Raw genomic sequence first — 16,870 nt, 5'->3', positions numbered from 1 at the left:
TCTCTTACGAGGTCATCTTACGTCAGTCCACTGCCGCAATTGCATGTCAAGGTCAACTTGAAGACTGCTCACATAATCATCCACAGGCTCATCCATTTCTTGTTTCCTCTAATAGAAATAGTATCGGTTCACTTTAACATTAGCATTAGAATAATAATAATATGCATCCAGGGACCTCAATGTCAGCTCACATGTATTCCATCATCTTCCCCTGACCTCAGTCCCTATAAAGTTGCTGTCCTTCTGGGCCCAAAGAGTGCAGCAATAACAACTTGCACGTTTGAAATTCTCATTTTCAATTGTTACAATATTGCCCAGTACTCCTTCCACTCCATCCACAGAATGTGAGGCTCACAAGGCACTGTCAGGAAGGGCTGGGGTGGGTGAATGACTCCCCCCTGCATGTCATTTATCCTTGACAGTCTAGATTTGCTTAGAATGATTTCTTCAATTTACTCAAATTACTCCAGGAGTACTGGCACGAAGAAGAGAACCAATGATTACCCTGCACCGACAACGAAGAGGGCACACTTCAATAATGATGATTGTCATAATCAAAAGTACTGACAATAATTATTACTCTGTAAGAAAAGGATGATGAATAATGATAAAAATGGCTGTATGTTCACACACGTTGCTAGGTCCTTCCGTCTATTGTTATTGTGCACTTCCTTGCACAAGCACAGCCCATCTAGAGGTCCTTTCCTCTCCAACTGTTTCAGGCACCGGCTCCAACTGTAGTCTGCGTTTGTGCTCCCAGCTCAAATGTCACACACGGCTGCTCTAGCTTCTCAAACCCCTGTGCCTTGGGCACTTTCACTCACATTGGCGCACAGAGGTACTGCTTGCATCACTGGAAATATATACGGGAAGCACTCCACCATCAAAGGAGTGCCGTAACTACAGGGTCATCTTCTGCTTTTCACACATCGGTCATGCATCTGCACGCACGCGCGTTGTTCAGCCACTCGTCGCCAATTGATGTCAGGAGTCCACGCAGGTAACTACATGCACATTTTAATAGAATTTACATATATTAAAGATCTACATCAAAGACATTTACTAAAATTATCCTTGCCCCTGGAAAAGGAGGCTTTTTATATAACTAAGATTTAACGTACTCCTGTACCTGGCAGTGACAGGACTTTGCTTAAAAATAGAATGGAAAGAGGACTCCCCCGAATTTTATCTGAAGGTCCTCATGATGATAACCCCGATAGGGCACGCCAAAGTGCTCTGGGGCGGAGATTTTAATACAATTCTGGACATGGAGCTAAACTGAACCACGGTAGGAAGTAGAAATCTTACCAAATCCGCTTTAACAATACACCAGGCCATGATCACAATGCCCCTCGCAGACGTATGGAGAGAGTTACGTCCCCTGGAAAAGGAATACATGTTCTACTCGTACGTACACTGATCCAGTTCACGGATAGATTATTGGCTATGCACCCCCGACCTCATAACAGCCGTAACATCATGCAAGATACAACCACGCACAATGTCTGACCATTCACCGGTCCTTCTCGAACTGACACAATCCACCGCAGAACATACAACCCGTATATGGAGGATGTCCCCCGCGTTACTGAGAGACCAAAGAATGATAGAACACTTCAGAACAGAAATTACCTGCTTCTTCGAGCGAAACGCAAACTCTGTGAACTCCAAGGCAATCATTTGGGAGACCTTCAAAGTTTGGTTGCGCGGCCAACTGATGGCACAAGCTCACGGAGTACTGAAAGACATAAGGAGAGAACTGGACCACACTGAACGAGAACTCAGAGCACAGGAATATGTACAACCCACCAATAATGACGATGACCACCTGCAAAGCATTGCAGAACTCATGACAAAATACTGGCCGAACGTGGCATCTTCTACATGGCACAGCCTATAAGAGCCAGAAGATACGGCGAGGGAAACAGAGCTGGCTGCACACTCGCCAACCTCATCAAAGCAGAGCAAAGAATGAGACATATTACCAGCATAACGGACACAAACGGGAAAGTGCGAACAAAAGCTGCCGACATCAACGAAGTGTTCCAGATATTCTACAATGAACTCTGCACCAACAAGGACCAAGCCTCCCTAAAAGAACTACAGGAATACATAGATTCAATTCCCCTTCCTCAACTGGAAGACTAAGACAAAATAACCCTCGACCTACCAATAACTACAGAAGAACTAGGACAAGCCATAGCAGACTTAAGGGCGGGCAAAGCCCCCGGATCGGACGGAATCCCAGCCAATCTCTATAAAATATTTGAGGAACTAGTCCCCAAGCTACTGGAAGTCTGGGAAGAGGCTATAAGCAAAGGGTCACTACTGAACACCATGAAAGAGGCCATCATCACAGTTCTCCTTAAGCCCCATAAACCACCACAAAATCCCATGTCATACCGACCACTATCCCTAATCAATTCGGATGCCAAGATATACGCCAAAGTGATCGCAAACCGACTCATAAAATGCATGAACACACTTGTACATCCCGACCAATCGGGGTTCATCCCTACCAGATCCACCGCATTAAATCTGAGGAGATTCTTCGCCATCACTTCACAACTAGACCCAAAGGCCAAAACAATAGCAGCCACACTAGACGCAGAGAAAGCATTTGATTCTGTGTCCTGGAACTATATGTACACTATACTCAGCAAGATGGGATTTGGCCCAGTATTCATTAAATATATACGTATCTTATACACTGATCCCAGAGCAATGGTCAGAACAAATAATTCTCTATCCCCAAGCTTCACACTCGGTAGAGGCACTAGGCAAGGCTGCCCACTATCCCCCCCTTATATTCGCACTCACCATAGAGGGCATGGTGGCCAAACTGAGATACGAACACGCATGGAAAGGCATTTGCATAAGGGGACCTCCCCAATTTATTTCACTCTACGCAGACGATACAATGCTGCATGTCAGAAATCCGGAAACCAACCTACCACCGGTAATGCAAGAAATAGAGACATTTGCTAAATACTCAGGGTATCGAATAAATCAGAAATTATCCCACTCACCACATCCACAGTACAGACCCCAGCCATTGCACAATTCAAATGGTCACCGACCACAGCCCGATATTTAGGAATCATAATGGCCACAGACAAGCAGACCTAATACAAGAACAACTATGAACCATACTTAATACTATTGGAACATAAACTAAATGTATGGGACAAACTCCCAATTTCCCTATATGGGCGAATAGCGCTACTCAAAATGGTGATAGTACCGAAACTATTGTACTTGTTCTGTAAAATACCCATTTGGCCAGGCAAACTGTTTTTTCAACAACTTCAGAGACTGGTCACTAGGTTTGTATGGAACGGAGGTACCGTGAGAATCAATTGGTCCAAACTTTGCGAGAAATACGACACTGGGGGCTTGGCAGCCCCAGACTTTCTACTATACTATCAGGCCTCCCAAGCCCAATTTGCAAAATACTGGTCAGACTACACCGAGGCGTACGCACACATACAAGCTGAAAGGTTTGCGGCAGCCCCCTACGATATAAGAGCAATGCCCTACGCCAAAGCACAGAGAGACCGAGGCGAAGTCAACCCAGTAGGCTCTACAGTCTGAGCATGGTCCAACCTAATGAGCAGAGTAGGATGCGATAACCCATACTGGCCACATACGCCGCTGTAGCACCATCCAAAGCTCGAACCCACCCTGGACACAATCCTTCAAAAAAAAAAATGGGACCCAGAGAAAGAAATGCACATAGGAGACCTATAACCCGATGGGAAATTCGCATCCCTATGCACCGTTCATGCAAAGGTCGGGTCCGGGCTGTTAACCACGATACAATATCATAGACTTACGCCACGTGCAAGAAACAATGGCCATCTCTACCGGAAGCCCCACCTACCCATCAATTCTTGACCGACATCATGACGCCAGAAGGCTTCAGGGGCGGAATCTCTACCCTCCACAACGCAGTACAACAGCACACCCCATCCAAAAACACAATGAAAACCAAATGGGAAAGAGATATGGGCATCACCATTGAGGACAACCAATGGGCCAAATACTGCCAGTTCACCAAGGCAATTTCTATGTGCACCAACCTTAGACTGATTGAATTCAAAATATTAAATCATCTACATATCACTCCCAACAAAGTCGCCAAATTCGATCCCACAACCAAACCGGAATGCCCAAAATGTCACACCCAAGGGGCAAACCTTTCACATGTACTGGGACTGCCCTCCTATATCAAGGTTTTGGGGTGAGGTAGCAGACACAGTAAGTAATATTTTTGGACACAGGATCACAGCAACTCCACTGAAATACCTACTTGGGGACATTGGGAAGGCCTCGATCAAAACACGTCGCCTGGTCACAGTCGCTGGTGCAGTTGCCAAAAGATGCATACTTGAAGCCTGGAAGGCAAATCACCCTCCCACACGACAGGCCTGGATGAAAGAACTGATTTTAGTACAAGAAACTGAAGAGTTATACGTGCAAAGCGTGGCGTCGGCCTGCAGGCCAAAAGATATCTGGGCCCCATTAAGGAGGTATCTTGGACCACCTTTCCGACACATCAGGAGATGAATCCTCTAGCCCAGCCATTGACCTAGCCAGTGAAAACCCAGGTCCGCCATCGACCACAGACTGAAACCTAAAAGAAAACCAATGACACAAACAATATGAAATGACCCCCAGTCCGAAAATGCAAAACTTGATGTATGTCTAAATGCAAAACAAGTATGTTATATGTGATGCACTTGTCAAATCTTAAAATAAAGGTTTAAAAAAAATAAAAGGACTTCCAAGATGGCGGCCAGCACGGGAGGAGGTACGTGACGGTTTCTCCCGGCCGGGGCCGCGGTACAGAAGCAATATACTGAAGCTTTTTGGTTGAGCAACAGCCTACAACCGACTATGACACGAGCAAGCTGGGGCATAAATACGATGAGCGCAAGCGGTGCTGCGGGCGGCTGTCTGTGTTGGGAGTCCGCGCTGGTGTGAGGACAGCGGGCAAGAGGGCGGGCGCCCAGGGGAGAGTGGTCCGAGCGGGGCGGCCGACTATCAGACTCCGCCACGTAGCGCCCGTTACATCAGAGGGGACCTCGGAGGGGGCAGGCGGCTCTGAGGGAATGTCAACGGCTGCTGGGCCGGCTTTCTCTCCCCTCCGGACTCCGTGGAGAGAGGCCTGACGAGACCGGGCATTGCTGCGCCGGAGCGTTCCACAACGGACGCCCGACACTGGGCGTGGTATCAGAGGATCGAGGCCCTCGGAAGAGCCAACAGAGGTGGGGCTGTCGGCTGGACACAGGGAGGGGGCCCAGGAGCGGACACGGCCCCTCCCCCCCAGCGGCCATTCCATCATCGGGCGTGTGCACGTCCCATCCAGCAGCGCATCACTCCCGGACCAGAGCATGCAGCCGTGAAAGAGACAGAGAGAGCAGCAGCTAAGTGAGGGGGGCCTGGGAGGAGTCCCCAGGGGCACATATCCTCCTCTGCAGCACTCCATCAATAAAACGCGGGGTGGGGGCATGGGGGAAGAGGAGATCGGTGCCTGCGTCATAACAAGGAACTGCACCGATTTCAAAACCAGTGGGGTATTTTTAGGGGGCCGACAGGGGGAGCTCGAGATCAGAAGGTTTTATGTGACCTGCAGCCCAATTCGGGCAAAAATTGATCGGGGACTTTTCACAACCCCAGAGTTGAGAGAACCACCCCTCCCCCGCATGCTCCAGTGATCATCTGACCATACATCAGGGTAAAGGATCCATCAGTGGCACGATAGATTTGGCAGAGGGGCAGGCTTTAATGTCCAAACCGAGGATGAATACCCCGGCACTCTCCCAGTCTCCGCGGAACCAAAATAGAAACCTTAGACAATTGTGGTCCACGCAAACAAGGAATTGCTGTCCACAGATTCTGAACCAATTCAGGAAGGTATGGCGGGGAACACGATGAACAAGACGGAAATGCAGGAGTGCTTCAAGGAGCTTCAAGCGCAGCTACTCAGCTCTGTACAATTTCAGTTCAAACTGCTTCGGGATGAAATGAAGCAGTCCATCCAGGAAATTAAACAAGACTTAGCTAAGCTGGAAGAACGGACGGATATCCTGGAGAGGCAAGTGCAGCCGGTAGAAGAAGGCACACATGCGACCGACGAAACCCTCGACTGAATAGCCCAGGTCACCACCTTCCTTGAAACCCAATGTGAAGATCTAGAAAATAGATCGAGAAGGTCCAATATTAGGATTAAGAACTTGCCGGAATCAATAACAGATGGAAACCTCATGGGGACAGTCACACAATATTTCTCTGAGATCTTGGCAGACGCGTCGGGTCAGCAAGTGAAAATTGACAGACTTCACAGAGTGGGCCCCAAAAGGATAACTGAGCAGGGAGCGAGACCATGGGACGTCCTGGCTGCCATAACATCCTATACCAAGAAGGAGCAGATACTCCGCAGGGCAAGGCTCGGAGCGCCAAAAAGAATAAATGGGCAGGAAGTATATCTCTACCAGGATCTTGCGCAATTCACCCTGCTCAAGAGGCGGCAGATGGGACCGGTGGTCCAGCACCTGAGAAGCAACAAAGTAAAATATAGATGGACGTTCCCTTTTGGTCTCTTCGAATGGGATGGCGCACAACACATAGTCACCACGTGTGAAGAGGTAGAAAAGATCCTGGGAATTCAAAGCGAAACAACTAGAGCACAATCGCTCCCACAAAGAAGAGCGCAGTCCTATGCGCGCAAGAAGGCTGGTCAACGGTGCAGAGAAAAGGCAAGGGGCGGAATCGTAAATTAAGCAAAAATTCCTAGGATCCAGTGCACAGATGGGAGGACAATAAGAAGGCTAAGCTTTATCTCAACCCAGGAAGCAAAACATAAGGAGTCTCGACCGAAATGTCATCGGCAGGCCACGACGAAGTGTCATTCGCAACGTCTGGAATACCTAGTGGGGTTTAAGATTCCCCACAACTTTTTACCGAGGTGGAAAAGGGGTCGGGTGCTCTGGACAATTCGTCTGTGGGCGTTGAGCTTCCCGGCCCTTCCTCGACGAACAGTTTGGTTATGGAGGTAAAATGGGATCAGGCTAAAGGGACTTATGAGAACAGAAAGGAATGGTGGTGTGGGACCAGGGTCAGCAGAGTTTCCCATGATAGGACCACCATGGAGCAGGTGACTAATCTTTCTCAAAATATCAGAGGGATGAACACACCAGCGAAAAGAGCCAAGTTGGACAGGCAGGCCAAGAGATGGAAGGCGGATATCCTTCTATATCAAGAGACCCATATAAAGCGGAGCGACAGAGCCAAGATCAAACTAAGGGGATACGCGAAAGTATTCCAATCGAACGCAACCAGGAAGAGGGCGAGAGTTCTTATTGCGGTGCGAGACAATATCGCCATGAAGATCCAAGATCACAGGGAAGATTTATTTTCCTGAACGCTCAACTAGGAGGAAGGCGCATCATCCTGGCGGCTGTGTACGCCACCAACACGGGACAGGAAGGTTTTCTTAAAGAAACATTGGTATCCCTGGAGAAGTTTGCGACAGGATATATAATCCTCAGTGGCAACCTGATCATGGCCTGGTCTCCCAGCTTAGATAGAAGTGCTAATACTTGCTACGATACCAAAGCCCCGTCAAAGTCCCTAAGAAAAGCATTTGAGGCGCTGTCCTTGCACGACCTTTGGCGGGCGAAAAATGGAAATGAAAAGGGATACACGTACTTCTCCCACGTTCACAATACACAATCCGCAATAGACTATATTTGGACTTCAACCAGGCTTGACCGGAAAACGAAAGAGATGCAGCACGGCCAGATCTCACTTTCAGACCATGCACCTCTTATGGCAACAATGGCTCTGGAGTCACGTGAGGTGTGTCTGTGGTCCTGGAGGTTCCCCGAAGATCTCCTCAGGGACGAGGTGGTGGTGGAGGGGATAGAAGAGAAGCTACAAACTACTTCAGCAAGAACGACACAGAGGAGATTTCACAGGGAGTGCTGTGGGACGCCTTTAAGGCAGTCTTGAGGGGAGAGCTGAAAGCGCTCAAAGTAAGACGAGATAAGCAACTTTCCCAGTGGGAAGAAGAGCTGGAGCAGAAAATAGAGGAAGCAAGGAGGGAGGTGTCAAATAACCCAAGTAGAGCAACGAAAAGAGCACTGAAACACGTTCAGGGCCAACTCAACCTGCTGGAAACTAGAAAGGCCGAATCGGCCCTGCTCAAAACGAAGCAAAAATATTATATGTATGCCAACAAGGCTGACAAACTCCTGGCGAGGGAGCTCTGTGAAAAAACTTGCAAGGGGAAGATTCTAGCGTTAAAAAACGAACACAGAGAAACTGTAACAACGAACGCAGAAATGGGGGAAGTAATGAAGGACTACTATCAGGCACTATATAACTCAGCGAATCCATCAAGAGAAGCCCAGGAAGCATATATGGATCAGATAACCCTGCCCAGACTGTCGGAGAAGTCCAGATCCCTGTTGGAAAGAGATATTGAATAGGCGGAAGTCGCGGAGGCCATTAAGAAACTCCCTAAAAATAAGGCTCCGGTCCGGGCCCAGAGGGCTACATGGGCACATTTTTATAAGTATTTCCAAAGGGCCCTAATCCCAAGACTCACAGCCCTATATAATATGTTCAGATCGCAAGGCGATCTTACACCATCCATGAATGAAGCAATAGTGCTATTTCCTAAGCCTGGTAAAGACCCATCGCAGCCGTGCTCCTATCGCCCGATAGCGTTGATCAATCTGGACGCTAAAATCTACACTAAGATCCTGGCAAACAGGCTCTCCAAGCACCTCACAACACTAGTGGACCCAGACCAAGCGGGCTTCATCCACACACGACAGACAATACAAGGCGGGTGTGTCACCTTATTGAGAAAGTTGAGCACTCAAAATCAATAACACAAGCAGCACTTGTCGCTTTGGACGCTGAAAAAGCATTCGATACGGTGGAGTGGTCGCAGCTCTTCCTCACGATGGAACGCATGGGGTTCGGGAGGAGGTTTATGCAAATGGTTAGGGCTAACTACAGGAGCCCCTCGATACGAATTTCCCTGAATGGAACCCTCTCATCTAGGGTGGCACAATCCAGAGGCACAAAGCAGGGCTGCCCTCTGTCCCCTCTTCTCTATGCCCTCCTTCTTGGAGCCATTCTTGTTGAAAATACAGACACATCAGCTCATCCGAGGGATCCAAATGTGCGGCAAAGAACACAAGGCCATGGCCTTTGCAGATGACATGTTGATAGCCCTTACGGAACCAGAACATTCCCTACCAGTGCTAATCCAGGAACTTGAGGAGTTCGGGCACGTCTCAGGGCTCAAAATAAATAAGAATAAATCAGAAATCCTAAATCTCTCGGGAGACCGGGGGACAGTATCCACTTTATCTCAGAAATTGGAAATGAAGTTAGCACAAGAAGGTATCCCCTACTTGGGGATAAAATTGACCCCATCAACAACCAAACTGTATTCAGCGAACTTTCCGGCCCTGCTCACCCTTCTTCAGGGTTTATTAGAAAAATGGAGCCCACTCAACACGTCGTTGTGGGGGAGGATCTCCACGTCAAGATGACCATTTTACCGAAAGTCCTCTATTACTTTCAAGCACTCCCGCTGACGCCGCCAAACTCCTTTTTCAGGGCCTTGAACAGAATGGTCTCCACCTACGTTTGGCAGCGGAAGAAACCCAGAGTAGCCATGACAACGATGACAGCCCACACATGGGAGGGAGGGATGGCACTGCCGCACTTTCGAAGATATCATGAAGCTTCACAACTGAGGGTTATGAAGGAATGGGTGGCCAGCTCCCCTCAACAAATCTGGGCTAAGCAAGATGTCGCAGTTGCGGGGACCCCACTTTCCAACCTCCTGTGGAACAAAAAGAGCCTTAGGCACCCAAACACCAAAATCAGTGTAGTCATGTGAGCAGGCCTAGAGGCCTGGGACTCGGCAGTCAGGAGAGGAAACATCACCACGATCCCGTCACCATTCACCCCGCTGTTTGGAAATCCGGACTTTCCCCCTGGTCAGAGTCCCAATGCATTTGCCGCCTGGGAACAGGCGGGCTTCTCCAAGATCAAGGACATGTTTGAAGGCCAAGACATAAGGTCATTCGAGGAGTGTACACGCGAATTTGGCATTCCCTCGAAAGAAGCATTTCGGGAAACACACAATTGGTCCATTGCTTAAATACTCCACAATACAAGGAAGCAGGGACAAGACCATTGACAACATTCGAGACGTTTCTGATAACAGATTCAGGATCCACCAAGCTGATTTCGAACCTGTACTCACTCCTGAACGAACAAGGTGAGGGCGTCAGATGGGCCTACATGAAAAGGTGGGAACATACACTAGGGAGAATGATTCCGAGGTCCCAGTGGCAGGACGTCTGGCGAGAGTTGCCGAGACTCACATGGTCAATCCAGCTCCGGGAAATGTGGCAAAAAGTTCTCCTGAAGTGGCATCTCTCCCCGGCAAAATTGCAATCAATCTACCCGCACTTTGACAGGCTATGTTGGAGAAGCTGCCAACAGCGGGGAGATTGGATACATATCTGGTGGCAGTGTGCAGCACTTTCAGCTTTTTGGATGGACATCAAAACGCAAACGGAAAGAATGGTCCAGGGAGCTAAGGAACTGAGGGAGGGTGTGTGGCTGGCGGGGTTGTGGGACCAGGCGAGAAGATCGCATACCAGGCGTCAACGGAAAGGTCTGATGGTCCTCACCATCGCAGCATGGTTGACAATAGCTCAATGCTGGAAGAAGAGGGAACCTCCCATGCAGCTCCAATGGCTCCAGAAGGTATGGAACTTTATAGCAATGGAGTGGATGACAACCAAAATACAGGGCTCCCCAGAGGAATTCCAGGAGATGTGGGGAGACATTCTGCAGTATCTTCAAAGCGACTACATGCTCCAATGGTGCCCACATAAGATAAGACTATTAAACATTCTTTGAATCATCATTTCCAAGACATTCTAAATGCCACTTTCCCAATTGCCTCCATAGGGGAACGAGGAGGGTGAGGGAGTGGGGATGTTGGAGGGGGGGGGGGGGGGCGGAGTTATGAGTTGTTCTGTGTTGTACTTGAAAAATAATCAAAATTATTTAAAAAAAATAAAAATTGAATGGAAAGATTTTCACTGTAGAGAACTTGGAAACACACATATTGGAGACTTTAGACACCATATCAAATGCAGGATTAGATTTAGGTTAGGTTTCATATTGTTTCAGCCACAATATAGGCACTCTAAGTGCAGACCCTGGAACCTTAAATTAAAGCAGCACAAAAGATTTGCTCTAGGAGAGGAATAAAAGCTGGCAGAGGCTGAAAAAAACATGTTTTTCACCATATCAAATGCATTACATTGAAAAATGCAAGGGTTCTATTTTTAAGTATATTTGTACATAAAATTTAGAACCCATAATGTCAGATAATTTTTGGATTAGATGCTGGTCTGGAGAGAAAATGTATTGTTATCAAGTGCACTAATGGCACTTTGGACACAAATTATTAAATGGATTTTATTGTTTAATAGAAAAGATTGTTAAAATCATTGACATTCTTGCTTTTAATACTTGTAGGTTGTTGAATGTATTTGAAGTAATTGTTGTCAAACGTAGAAAGTTATTTATTTATATACAGGCGGAACAATGTTCTTTTGATCTCAAAAGAACGTACATTAGATAAGAAATGAGATTTGACGGGAAGCAGCAAGCTTCTTGCAATGGGGCGAGTTTGAAGGACATTCTGACCAGGCTGTGCATGAGAGTAAATGGAAGAGTCACTGGGGAGAATACATAAGTGGACACAGGGATCGAAATTAACATTGGGTAAGCAGGAGCAAAAAGCAGCTCCTCTGTATCCACCATTAACCATTGACCAGGAGCTACCACTGGGGAACGAGGAGCTAGTTAGTACATCACGCATTGCAAATCTAACTTCCACAAAATATGTAAACGTATCACTTTGTCCATTATTTATGACCGCTTAGGCTGTAAATGCCTTATTGCTGTGTCCCAATGTTATAGATTGTCCAAAATGAACAGTTACATTGAAATAGGTGCATTTGTTCTGCATCATTTGGCTTGGGGAGCCAAAGGTAGCTCCTGGTAGCTGTTGCAGTCAAGCTAACTAGGAGTCAAGCTAACCAGACTCTTCTAGGCTACAAGCAGGAGCTAAATAGCTCCCTGCTCCCTTCAATTTCGAACCCTGTGAAATACATAGATTAAGGACAACGAACATTTTAAGGGCCTGATTCATGGATTCTTTGCGCCAAAAAAAACAGGATTTGTGCGCCTTTCTGCCCGCAAATCCCTTTTTTTTGGCGCAAATATTTTTAGTGCAGGTAGGTGGTACGGGCCAGCTGTGCTCATGATGGGTGAAGTGCTAGAGTGGAGGCAGAGGAAGTGAAGGACAGAGGCAGGTTAGAGTCAAGGGAAAATGTTAGCTAGCAGGAAGACGAGACATAGGTTATAAGGGTAATTCAGAGGCAAGGAGGTAGCCTTTTAGTTTGTTTTTGAACAAATCCGTGTGGACTGTGTCTCTGATGTCCAGGGGAAGAGAATTCCACGCAAGTGGAGCAAGATAGAGTGGAAGCACAGGGAAGGCGAAGAGCCACAAGGGTAGTCGAGGAGACAGAGCGGAATTACAAGACAGCTTGTAGAATTAGATAGAGGACTGGATGTCCTGCCATGGAGATATTTGTGAACCAGGAGAAGAAAGTTAAATCTGACCCTGTTCTGCATAGTCAGCCATCCAGCTGAAGAAGAGAAGAGGTTACACTGTTTCACTGGATTACACATTAAATTAAAAAATATATATTTTTAAGTAAATCATCCCGTGTTTTTGCTGTATGCGACAGCAAAAATCTCTAAAATGACCAACTCTCCAACCAACAAAAAAGAAAGCCGCACACTGATATAAGGGTTGTGCAGTTTCAACCAACACCGCTGATTTTGATGTGTCTGAAAGTGCTCTTCCAACTTGACCATGACTAGAGAATCTCTTCTAAGGACCCTGTAGTCAGAATCTCTATACAAATATAAAAAGGTTCCTTGTGTTCTCTATTCTACAATGTATTATTGAATTTCAAAACACCATGATCGTAAATTGATTTTTTTTTTCTTGAATGTCACACGCATGGTTTGAAAATTAAGATTTGATAAGCAGGAGTTAAAAACCACATCCTGGGTGTCGAGAATCACAGAGTAGGCTGGAGTTTCTGCCGGGGAACCAGGAGTGAATACACAGTGCACCGCGAATCCGCACTGTGAATCCAATTACCAGATGAGATGCACATTTGCATGTGTTTTCTTGGGCATGGCTTCAACATGCCCAGACTCACCATGCATTGAATAATCTCCAGACTTGCCCCTCTTGCGCAGAGAACACCTCCTCTCTAGCCATCTCTGCTCTTGGCACTGCAACCCATGGAATACACTTGAATCCCACAATCAATTTGGTCCAATTATACACATATTTCCTCTACATTTTCCTTCTCATGCCTCCCTGTGCATCTTATTTGTCTCTCGCCCTCATCCCAACAATCTACCTAACGTTGCTTCACCCTACCACAACTGAATGTTCTTTCATACTCCAACTTTGCCTTTCTGACAAGCAAAGCCCTTCGAAGCCATAAACTATGGTAGGAGGTGCTATACCAATGCAAGATAACATAACTAACTTTATGTCCATTATGTAGGATTCATCATGTTTAAACGTGTGATAGATGTCTCACAACTCTTCTTTATAAGCATTCTCAAAAACTCAGTTAATGTCACGTATACATGTTTGTAAGGAATCAATTGCCTAGGGAACCAAAAGTAGCACCTGGTAGCCGTTGGTTTCAAGCCAACCGTGCTCTTCTAGGCTAGAAGCATGAGCTAAATAGCTCTCAGCTCCCCTCAATTTCGAACCCTGACGTGGATCCCATTCTAAGAGCTTGTGACTAATCTGCAACCATTTTTTTTGTTTACTTCTTTCCGTGTCTGGACTGGGAAAAAGTTAAGCTATTATGAATTAGGCAAAAACACTTTTTTTTTAAGTACATGCATCATTTTATATGCAACATATTTATTAATTTTTGTGATTTTGTACAGCGCAAGCATGCAGCAACTGCTTTTTAAGGAAAGACGAACGAGGGGAATAAGGAAGGTAAAGAAGAACCAAATAATAGTAAGCCCTGCGACAAAGGCACATGGGTCCAGTCAACAAGCGCCAGAGTACAAGAAGGTAGGGAGTGGAAACCACACCATGCATAAGCGTGTAGGTTGCAGTGGCAAACGGCACGACGGCCAGAGGCATTGGTGGAGAAGGATCACAGGAATAAGTACCATAAAATCCAGAGACGGTAACTGGTTTAATGGGAATGGAGAAAGAGGGTAGGCAGTCTACATCAATGGGGAGGACACCTTAGACTGTAAATTTTGATTTTCCATAAACATGCAGAGCATGAAATGCCCCCAATTTTCTATCTGACTTTTGAGGTGTCTTTAACCTGTGGTGGGATTTCCTTCTGGAAGAGGAGGGTTTGATGTATTTTAACACTGCGTGCATTTAATGCATTACACTGCATGCAATTTTAATGCAATCACCATACCAATATGTATCCATGTCAACGTTTCGTTTTTTGTTTGTGCATTTACTTATGTTGCACAACCCGAAATATGTTTAAATGTATGAACTAAGAAAACCTAGTTTTGAACGCAGCACTGCCTCTTCTCCCTAAATTGAATCATTTTCTGCAAAATCGAGGTTTGCATTGATCCCCAGTTAAAAGCCGCCTGGATGGTCAAGGTGCAAGTTCATTCAATGACAACTCTGCATTGCAGTCATTTCTTAAAATCAATAACGTAGGTGTCTAGCAGAAAATAAAGACATCTAAACAAAAACTGAAAAGATTATTCGCGCTCTTAAGCATGCAAATAGGGACAAAAGACAATGAAACCCATTGCATAATATCGATATATTGATAAACAAAAAGGGGACAGAGATTTTGTAGTTTTTACTTCAAAAATATGTATTTACTTTCCAGAGACCTGGTAACTGAAGTACATACATTGTAAACAATTCTAATCCAGATATCTAATTTTTAAAAAACAATGTAAAACATTGTTCGCCGTGACAATGTCATTTTGCACCAGGGCGTATCTAAACAAAAATGTCTTTGATATGGTGGGAATCCCCTTTCCTGAATCCCCAACCACTACATAGCTGAAAAGTATCTAATTAGATGCCGAAAACACCCATGACTAAAATCTTAGGCAGAACGAAAAGACAACACTATGGTCAAAACGAAGTGACAAAATGTGGCACTATGTGAGTTTGTCAATCGTAAATCCTGCCTCCGCATATCATTATCAATATTGCTAGGTTGAGCAGCAAAAAGATCTGAACGACAGCAATCGACTGTGACTTTGCTTTGATATGCCTCAGCTCACGTGTGTTTTCCCCGCCCATTACTTTGGAAACATAACTGAGCATGCACAATTAAACCACACGAATTTGGTTGAGACGAGACAGTGGCGAAGGGACCACGGAAAGAAGGCGCGAAATAACGCTATCTGCCTTTCAGTCAGTCAAAATGACGCGTCGGGGGAGGTGTTACGTGCGCCAGTCAGTTCCTGATTAGACACCTGCCCAGTTGCGCACCTCACGTTACTCAAAGCAAAGGTTCAACAGACAGCGGCTCTATGATAGGCAAAGGTTTCAATCCCCTCTCTTTTGATCTTAAAATCATAGTACAATTATGTTTGTATATAGTGCTTTAAATAAAATATGTACATCCTGCCCCTCCTCCCCACAACAGCGCGCTCCTGTATGCAAGATGGCGCCTGGCCCCTCTGCCCCCACCGCATCAAAAGCCCAAAAGGGGAGCAGCCATCTTGGTGTAAATCAGCATCTAACGAAGGCAAACCAAGAAAACGGTCCAAATCAAAAGTACGATTTTACCACGCACATAAAAACACCAAATTTACTGCGCAATTAAAATAAATAAAGCAGAAAGACACAAAACGGAGGGTCAAAATATGTTGCAATGCAATCACCGGCCTGCAGCGGCCCTTTTGTTTTGGTAATATGCGCGAGCTGCCCTCCCACCGAGGCCTAGCTGCGGCCTCCTCGGGGCCTTGTGCACCCGATGTAGGCCTCAAACGTACTACTACCGGTGGTCAGCCTACCGACACCCCACCCGATTAACTGCCGTCCGTTCCATAAAGACAGTAGGTGCCGCAGTGACCGCTTCGCCGAACCTACCTACGCTTGGGCCGCTAAACAGTTGCCGTTTCCGCCGCTGGCCTGGTCAGCTTACACAGGCCTCTCCGTTTCTGGCCTAAAAAACGCCGCTCTTTTCACGGTACCCACGGTTCGGAAAGCGTACATGGGCCGATAAAGAATCCCCGACTTGGTGTTTTTTTGCCTTCCGTTGGGCGGAGGGGAGCCGAAGGTGGGGGGAGAGCCCAGGAGAAGGGAGGGGCCGAGTGTCTGCAGCAGCTCTGAAGCGAGAGAGGGCGGGGAACAAATCACCCAAGCGGCAGGCTGCAGCTTCTCCCGGAGCAGGCCCAGCCGTCAGAGCTGCGCGTCACGTCACGGGGTGGCCTAGGCCCCAGGCGGTAGACGCGGTATTGAACAATCCGTCTGGTCTGTCGGTCGCCGTTTTCAGGCTCCGTAGCGAGATGCCTCTGTCCGTTGTAAATCTCCCTCCACCACTGCAATGCGGTGCTAGCCCTCGTTTTCGGTATTTCGGCGTCTTGGCTCAAAATAAACGAATGGAAAGGCCTTTGAACCGACGCCAAGGAGATAGAAATATCGGTTCCGGTGTTTCTCCCCCGACAATTATTTTTGACATTGCAGTAGTTCAGTGTC

At 46.8% G+C, this 16,870-nt stretch overlaps 1 protein-coding gene across 4 annotated transcripts in view; it reads right to left on the bottom strand.

Annotated features, from left to right (window-relative positions):
- The window catches only part of ZFX (zinc finger protein X-linked), a 318,074-nt gene extending 301,506 nt beyond the window's left edge, over window positions 1-16,568 (bottom strand). The window contains exon 1 of one of the 4 annotated variants that reach the window (XM_069637285.1): window positions 16,262-16,568. The gene's annotated coding sequence lies outside the window, so the exon portion shown is untranslated. The remainder of the gene's footprint in view (window positions 1-16,261) is intronic. The other 3 variants (XM_069637286.1, XM_069637288.1, XM_069637287.1) reach the window with 3 other exon arrangements.
- Window positions 16,569-16,870: the final 302 nt, after the last annotated feature.

Source organism: Ambystoma mexicanum, chromosome 7p, assembly GCF_040938575.1.
Source record: "Ambystoma mexicanum isolate Mex_15411 chromosome 7p, UKY_AmexF1_1, whole genome shotgun sequence".
NCBI classification, from domain to species: domain Eukaryota; kingdom Metazoa; phylum Chordata; class Amphibia; order Caudata; family Ambystomatidae; genus Ambystoma; species Ambystoma mexicanum.
This window is presented reverse-complemented; position numbering and strand designations above follow the sequence as displayed.